This window comes from Pseudophryne corroboree, chromosome 1, assembly GCF_028390025.1.
Source record: "Pseudophryne corroboree isolate aPseCor3 chromosome 1, aPseCor3.hap2, whole genome shotgun sequence".
Taxonomy (NCBI): domain Eukaryota; kingdom Metazoa; phylum Chordata; class Amphibia; order Anura; family Myobatrachidae; genus Pseudophryne; species Pseudophryne corroboree.
Genome location: NC_086444.1, coordinates 58,845,454 through 58,853,517, shown reverse-complemented (window position 1 = coordinate 58,853,517; position 8,064 = coordinate 58,845,454). Strand labels below are relative to the sequence as shown.

At 43.7% G+C, this 8,064-nt stretch overlaps 1 pseudogene; it reads right to left on the bottom strand.

The window, feature by feature from the left end:
- Positions 1-939: 939 nt before the first annotated feature.
- LOC134940710 (5S ribosomal RNA) lies at positions 940-1,059 on the bottom strand (annotated as a pseudogene).
- Positions 1,060-8,064: the final 7,005 nt, after the last annotated feature.

The following is an 8,064-nucleotide window of genomic DNA, read 5'->3' as shown; positions in this document are numbered from 1 at the left end:
CTATCTGATTGGCTCCTGCCCGCACGTGATGCGTTGCTAGGGTACACAAACCCGGCTCTCTCCTTAGTGACCGGCTCCAGCAGCGTAACAGTAGTGTAGCGTGGGACGATCTGTATAGTAAGTACAGCGGCATGCAAATAGAAATGCTGCTGCCTGTAATCCCGGACACAGTCACATCTGCAGAGTTTTTAACCCCACAGTGCGCCAGCGGCACGGAACCACAGACAGCTCAATAATGAAATGTAATTACATGTACACATATAGGGCAATTAGACCAAACAATATCAACCTGCGTGGCAATGGTGATAACCAGCTAAGAGCAATATTGATTTAAGCATACCACCACATTAGCATGATATAAAGGACGGCTCGGATGACATGTCGCTCAGGGGTTATGAATGCAATATTTACACTCTGCAGCACAACCTGCACAGCAATAATAATAAGCAGCTCAGAGCATTGTTGATGGTAGCATACCACCACTAAAGCATAATATAAGAGAAGTGTCAGAAAAGATGGCAAAGATGACATGTCACTCAGCGGTAATAGATGCAAATTTTTACACTCCACCATAACGGAGTCAATAAATCATGGCTAAAAGGATCAATTGAATCCAACAGGTATAGTACCACATGACAGTGTGGAAACCAGATGATGTCTAGCATGCAGCGGGGATACAAAATGATCAGTATAGGACAATCATGTCTCAGGGTACCGTACCCAGTATTCTCATACCCTTTCCAAGTATGGTACTGACTGGGCCCAACGCTGCTTAATTGCCAAGATCGGACGAGATTGGATGATTTCCAGCGTGGTAAGATGGTATCCGATATTCGTGTCCATATCTATCCGTATTATATGGCGTGAGTATCATCACCTGTGTCACAACCTGTGTGATAATGTAAATATGACCACAAGAAGAACCGTCCACCGATAATTTTAATACAACACCTAGTATTCCCACCTTGTCTCCAAATGTGGTACTTACTAGGCCCATCACTGCTTAATTGCCAAGATCGGACGGGATCGGATGAGGTCCAGTGTGGTATGGTAGTATCAATCAATACGGTGTGCAGTTATGTGTCCATTACACAATTAAGAGTCCAATTGGCCCAGTGAGTGAGAGACTAAATCAGAGAGCATTGACAGGTGTAAAATGATTAACATGACACACGGCGGTGTCTAAGAAAATTAAACCAGAACAATTGACTCAGTATATACTTCTGCCGAGTCACAGGAAGCATCCTAAACGGAATTCCTCATTAAGCCCATTCGGGGCCAATGATTGCAATCTATCAATCCATTGGTGTTCTCTTTGCAAAAGGATTTTGTTGCGATCACCACCCCTTTGTAGTGGTGGGATCTGATCCAAGATACAACACTTGAGTTGATTAATGGAATGTTTAGCCTCCATAAAATGTCTTGCAACAGGTAAGGTTGAAAAGTCACTTGAAATTCCACCCTGTGTAATGCTCTTTTTGATTGTAGAACGATGTTGACTTAGACGTTCTTTCAGCATCCTGCTAGTCTTCCCAACATATAGCAGATTGCATGGACATTTCAACACATAGACTACAAATTTGCTATTGCAGTCAAGTCTCTGTCTGATTGTGTAGGACTTCTTGTCCTGAGGGTTAGTGAACCGATTGCCGAGTAGCAGGAATGAACAGTTTGGACAGCCCGTGCACTTGAAAACCCCTGTTTTGGTAGTTAACCAATTAGAGGCTGTGCTCTTCCTTCTCTTAGAGAAATCTGTCACAACCAACATATCTTTCAGATTGGGTCCTCGTTTATATGCGAACCGAGGCGGTTGCGGAATGGCTTTTGATAATTCCGGATCCGTATCAATAAGGTGCCAATGTTCCTGTATCTTATTACGGATAAATCGAGAAGCAGTCGTATACATGCTGACAAAGTTAAACCTATCATTGTCTTTGACAGTAGAGGCGTCTTTTTTAGATAGGAGTTCATTCCTTTTTATTTGGCCAATTTTTTTGAGTGCCAAATCAATCTCCTCCTTAGAGTATCCACGATCAAGGAAACGTTGACTCATTGATTGTAGAGCCGGTGGTATTGCTAGTGGGTCAGAGGTAATGCGTATCACCCTAAGCAACTGTGAGAATGGAAGTCCTCTTTTGAGGGGTGCCGGATGGAAGCTTGTTGAGAGTAAAAGCGTATTCCTGTCTGAGGGTTTACAATGAATCCGAGTGGTTAAAGAATTATTGGACAAAAGAACGGATACGTCCAGGAAATTTATTTCTGTTTTGCTGAACGTGAGGCTGAATCTAATGGTGCCAGGGAGTGAGTTTAGATGGTCAATGAAAGTCAAAAGTGTTTTCTCTCCCCCATGCCAAATGAAAAATAAATCATCAATATATCTTACATACGTTGACAAAAATCGACCAAAAAGGGGGTGACCCGTGATGTGTTCTTGTTCATATATTGACATAAAAATGTTGGCATAAGCTGGGGCCATGTTAGACCCCATAGCAGTGCCCTGTTTTTGTAAAAAGAAACAATTCTCAAATAAAAAATAGTTCTTATTCAAAATTAGGTCAATGAGAGACACCATGTATTCTGATGGGGGTCCAAAGTATCCTTCATTTTCTGTTATTAATCGTCTGCAAGATTCAATGCCCAAAGCATGAGGAATATTTGTATAGAGACTTGAGACATCCAATGTGACCAACAGTGCATCATCCGGAACATGTTTAATGTTTTCCAGTTTTATTAAGAAATCTGTCGTGTCTTCAATGTAGCTAGATGCACTTTTGGCAAGTGGTTGTAGATAAAAGTCTACAAGCTGTGAAAGTGGTTGGCATAGAGAGCCCCGTGCCGAGATAATCGGCCGCCCCGGGGGCTGTGCTAGGGATTTATGTATCTTGGGTAATGTGTAAAGGATTGGAGTTTTGGGGTGAGGCGTAGTCAAAAAATCCGCTGTGGTCTGATTAATGTACCTGTTACTGACTCCCAAATTGATTATTGAATCAATTTCCTTTTTATAAGTCCATGTGGGGTCAAAAGTAAGTTTTTGATAACAGGTTAAGTCGGATAATTGTCCATAAGCCTCTTGTACATAATAGTCAAAGTCAAGTAGGACTATGCCTCCCCCTTTGTCCGCAGACCTGATGACCAGTTGATTGTCATTCTGTAGAGATTTGATGGCAGCTCTTTCTCCCTTAGATATGTTGGAATAACTGGGTTTTTGTTCCTTGATGTAGGGCATCGTATCCCTTTTAAGTACCCTTAAGAAGGTGTGGATTGAGGGATTGAGGGTCGGTGGATCAAACTGACTGGGTTTCTTCAAAGGACAATGTGGTGTTGTTGTAATAGAGGTTGGACTTGGTGTGTTAGAAAAGTAGTCTTTAAGGCGCAGTTGTCTTCCCAATTTGTATAGATCAACCTGCCATTGGAAACTATCCTGTCCAACAGTGGGTACAAAGGTTAATCCCTTACTTAAGACAGAGAGTTCATCACTCGTCAGTTTATGTTTAGATAAATTGAAGACCACTGATGTCTGTGTTTTGTTCTCCATTATTGTTTTTTTGCTCTTCCTTTTTCTCCCACCTCTACGGGTGGGTAAAGCGGGTTTTTTGGAGCCCTTCTATTGCGTTCTGATCTTGAAAGGTAAGTAGTCCCTTGTGCAGATGTTGTTGGTACATCAGAGTCACTTGCTGACGTCTGAGATCTGCTATTAATGTCGGTGAAGGGTGTGTTAGGTCTTCTTCCTCCACGTCTCTGTTGGGGTCGGTATTTGCGTGGCTCACTGCGCGATACCCAGGGATATACCCTATTCTCCTTATAGTCCAATTTGACTTGTTTATACTTATTCTTCTTAAACTTTAGCAAATCACCACGGAATTTATCAATGTCCTTGTTTAGTTTGGTGAAAAGATCACTGTCAGGGGATTGAATCGTCCTAAATAATTCGGACGCCTCTAATTCAGAAATATCTCTTCTGATTTCCGTAAGATCTAAACCTGCCTGTTCAATTACAAGCAGCATTAAATCCTGGGAGCATTTATTCAAAATATTGCACCATTTTGTACAAAAATCATTATTGTGTCTCCCCAGTGTGGGTTGATTGTGTAATCTAAACCCTCTGGGGATAAGGGATTCTTTGTAGTATTGAGAGAGAGTTAGGCCATGCAGATGTAGCTCAACTTCTCTCTTTTTAAGTCTCAGTAAATCATGTAAAAACTCCTCTGGGCTATCTTTATCAAATGCCAGGGATTCGGTATTATCAAAAAGTATCCGTTCCGCGTCTGATTTGTCAAATTGAAGGACAGCGACTAAATCTTTGTTAGCGCTGGTAGACATTTATATGTACAGGGGTTTTTTGAAACAAAAAATAAAAAATATGAAAAATGAAAGGAAAAAGCAAAATGACAACCATACGTTGTTGTATGCAACTGAACAAAAAAATAGAGATCATAAAATATTCATGAAAAAAATATGTACGTATGAAATAAAAAAAAATTATGATTGGTTAATCTCTGGTACAGAGATTATAATCACACAGACTGGTGCAAGTCAAAAAATTGGTACAATATATAGCAAGGTGACAGCACTCTATGTCTAAAGTCAAAAGATAGTTGGTGCAAGGTCCTAATAATCAATATACACACTCACTTTTCCCATAGCTGAAAAAAGAATTAGACCAGCACTCACGTTTTAGTTGAAGAAAAAAAGGGGTTTTTTAATCCTGAAAAGACATCAAGGATACATCAAGGATACACCCCACTGTTTACAGTACGCCCAACAGCCGTTTCAACACATGGTGGTCTTCATCAGGGGCAGCTGTCACTCTGTCAGGAGCTATCTTAAATAGCGGAGAAGGCGCCAGAATATCCGAACGGGACGGCCGGAAGCAGCGCGTCATAGCTGCTATCTGATTGGCTCCTGCCCGCACGTGATGCGTTGCTAGGGTACACAAACCCGGCTCTCTCCTTAGTGACCGGCTCCAGCAGCGTAACAGTAGTGTAGCGTGGGACGAAACGCGTTGGAGCTAACACTGCTATCTGAATACTGAAACAGACAAAGATCACTACAAGCGCCTACTACGGAGCAGAGTCCCGGTCACGTGATCGGGGAAACCCGGAAACCAACCACGCTGCCTAGCAACAGAAGAGAAACCAAGAGAAGAAGTCGGTGACGAGGTGCGACGGGGGAACAGAAGGAAACTGAAGGTGAGTCTCCGTATGCGGCAGGGGTCACTCCTGAAGTCGCTCCGCAGAGCACTGACAGAGTTTCCCCTTCACCCTAGACAGGTCAGCCTCTCGAACCCTCCGGCTTCCAGGCGTGTCTGAACAAGGACACGCCATGTGAAGCGGAGTATAGAGAGAAAGACTAGTCCGGAGCAACCGACGTTTTCCTGATTAACCCCAGACACCCAAACCGTGAAGAAACCCACTACTGGGGTTTGCTTTGTTTTGTTTTTGTTTTTGCCTTTTGTTTTTGTTCCAGCTTTTTGACATTTTTCGCTATATATATATATTATTTTATTTCACACACTACACCTTTTTATATATTTTCAATACGGACTTGAACAGTAACGAGTGTCAGCAGCCGTGCGGGACGCCGCAGGCTACAACACACACTCAATCTACATAAAGACAAAGAGTTACTCATAACTCTCACTGTTAGTAACATTGACAATAATAAACCTACGCTATCATTTATTACCTGTATGTGGACATTTCATTTGTGGGATTTAGTTATTTAGTATTAATTATTTAGTGTTACAATATACCATTGGAGATATCCAAAACACCCATTGAACTAAACCAAGCACACTCTTAGAATATATCACTTCCACCTAAGTGAAAAACTAAAAGTTAGGACTGAGCGCTACACTGTAACTCAACTGTTTCCACAATCTGTAGTCCGGTCACCTGCAAGTGTTAGCAGCTCGTCCACACACTGAGGATCTCAGTGCGCAGATAAACCCGATAACAGCCAGTGTGACTTAATGAAACTTAACACCACGTTAAGGTCCCAAGGCGTCACCGGAGGTACAAAAGGAGGCTGAATATGCAGTACTCCCTTCACAAAAGTTTATACTTCAGGGAGAGAGGCCAATTCCTTTTGAAAGAAAATGGATAAGGCCGAAATCTGAACCTTAATAGATCCTAATTTTAGGCCGAAATTCACTCCAGTTTGCAGGAAGTGAAGGAAAATGGCCTAGATGGAATTCTTCCATAGGAGCATTCCTGGCCTCACACAAAGAAACATATTTTCGCCATATACGGTGACAATGTTTAGATGTCATGTCCTTCCTAGCCTTTATTAGCGTAGGAATGACCTCAGCCGGAATACCCTTATCAGCTAGGATCCGGCGTTCAACCGCCATGCCGTCCAACGCAGCCGCGGTAAGTCTTGGAATAGACAGGGCCCCTGTTGCAACAGGTCCTGTCTTAGAGGAAGAGGCCACGGATCTTCTGTGAGCATTTCCTGCAGATCCGGATACCAGTTCTTTCGTGGCCAATCTGGAACAATGAGGATTGTTCTCACTCCTCTTTTTCTTACTATTCTCAACACCTTGGGTATGAGAGGAAGAGGGGGAAATACATACACCGACTGGAACACCCACGGTGTCACTAGGGCATCTACAGCTACTGCCTGAGGGTCTCTTGACTGGGTGCAATACCTCTGTAGCTTCTTGTTGAGGCGGGACGCCATCATGTCTATCTGTGGCAGTTCCCACTGACTTGCAATCTGTGCGAAGGCTTCCTAAAGAAGTCCTCTCTTGGATGCAGGTCGTGTTTGCTGAGGAAGTCTGCTTCTCAGTTGTGCACTCCCGGAATGAACTGCTGAAAATGCGCTTACATGATTTTCCGCCCAGCGGAGAATCCTGGTGGCTTCTGCCAATTTCACTCTGCTCTTTGTGCCGCCTTGGCGGTTTACATGAGCCACTGCGGTGATGTTGTCTGACTGGATCAGAACCGGTAGGTCGCGAAGCAATGTTTCCGCTTGCCGAAGGGTGTTGTATATGGCCCTCAGCTCCAGGATGTTGATTTGAATACAAGTTTTTTGACTTGACCCAAAGACCTTGGAAGTTTCTTCCCTGTGTGACTGCTCCCCCACCTCGGAGGCTCGCGTCCGTGGCTACCAGAATCCAGTCCTGGATGGCGAACCTGCGACCCTGCAGAAGGTGAGTACTCTGCAGCCACCATAGGAGAGACACCCTGGCCCTAGGGGACAGGGTGATTAACTGATGCATCTGTAGATGTGATCCGGACCACTTGTCCCGTAGATCCCATTGAAAGTCCTCGCATGGAACTTGCCGAAGGGAATGGCTCCGTAAGATGCCATCATCTTTCCCAGGACCCGAGTGCAATGATGCACTGACACCTGTTTTGGCTTTAATAGGTTTTTTACCAGAGTCATTAGTTCCTGGGCCTTCTCTATCGGAAGATAAACCCATTTCTGGTCCGTATTCAGAATCATACCCAAGAAGGGCAGACGAGTCATAGGAACCAACTGTGACTTCGGGATATTGAGAATCCAGCCGAGTTGCTGTGACACCTTCAGCGAAAGTGACACGCTGTTCAACAACTGCTCTTTTGATCTCGCCCTTATTAGGAGATCATCCAAATATGGGATAATTGTGACTCCTTGCTTGCGTAGGAGCACCATCATTTCCGCCAATTACCCTGAAATTGGTAATGACAATACTGTATCGTAATTCTCAGGTACGTCTGATGGGGTGGATAAATGGGAACATGAAGGTATGCAGCCTTTATGTCTAGATACACCATAAAATCCCCCCCTTCCAGGCTGGCGATGATCGCTCTGAGCGATTCCACCTTTAATTTGAACCTTTTCAAGTATAGGTTCAGAGATTTTAATTTTAAAATAGGTCTGACCGAACCGTCCGGTTTCGGGACTACAGCCAAGGTTGAGTAATATCCCCTTCCTTGTTGAAGGAGGGGAAACTTGAGCATCACCTGTTGGAGATACAATGTGTGAATTGTATTTAATATCATCTCCCTTTCTGGGGGAGAAGCCGGTAGGGCCGATAAGGAAAACCGGCGAGGAGGCACCTCTTCGAATTCCAGCTTG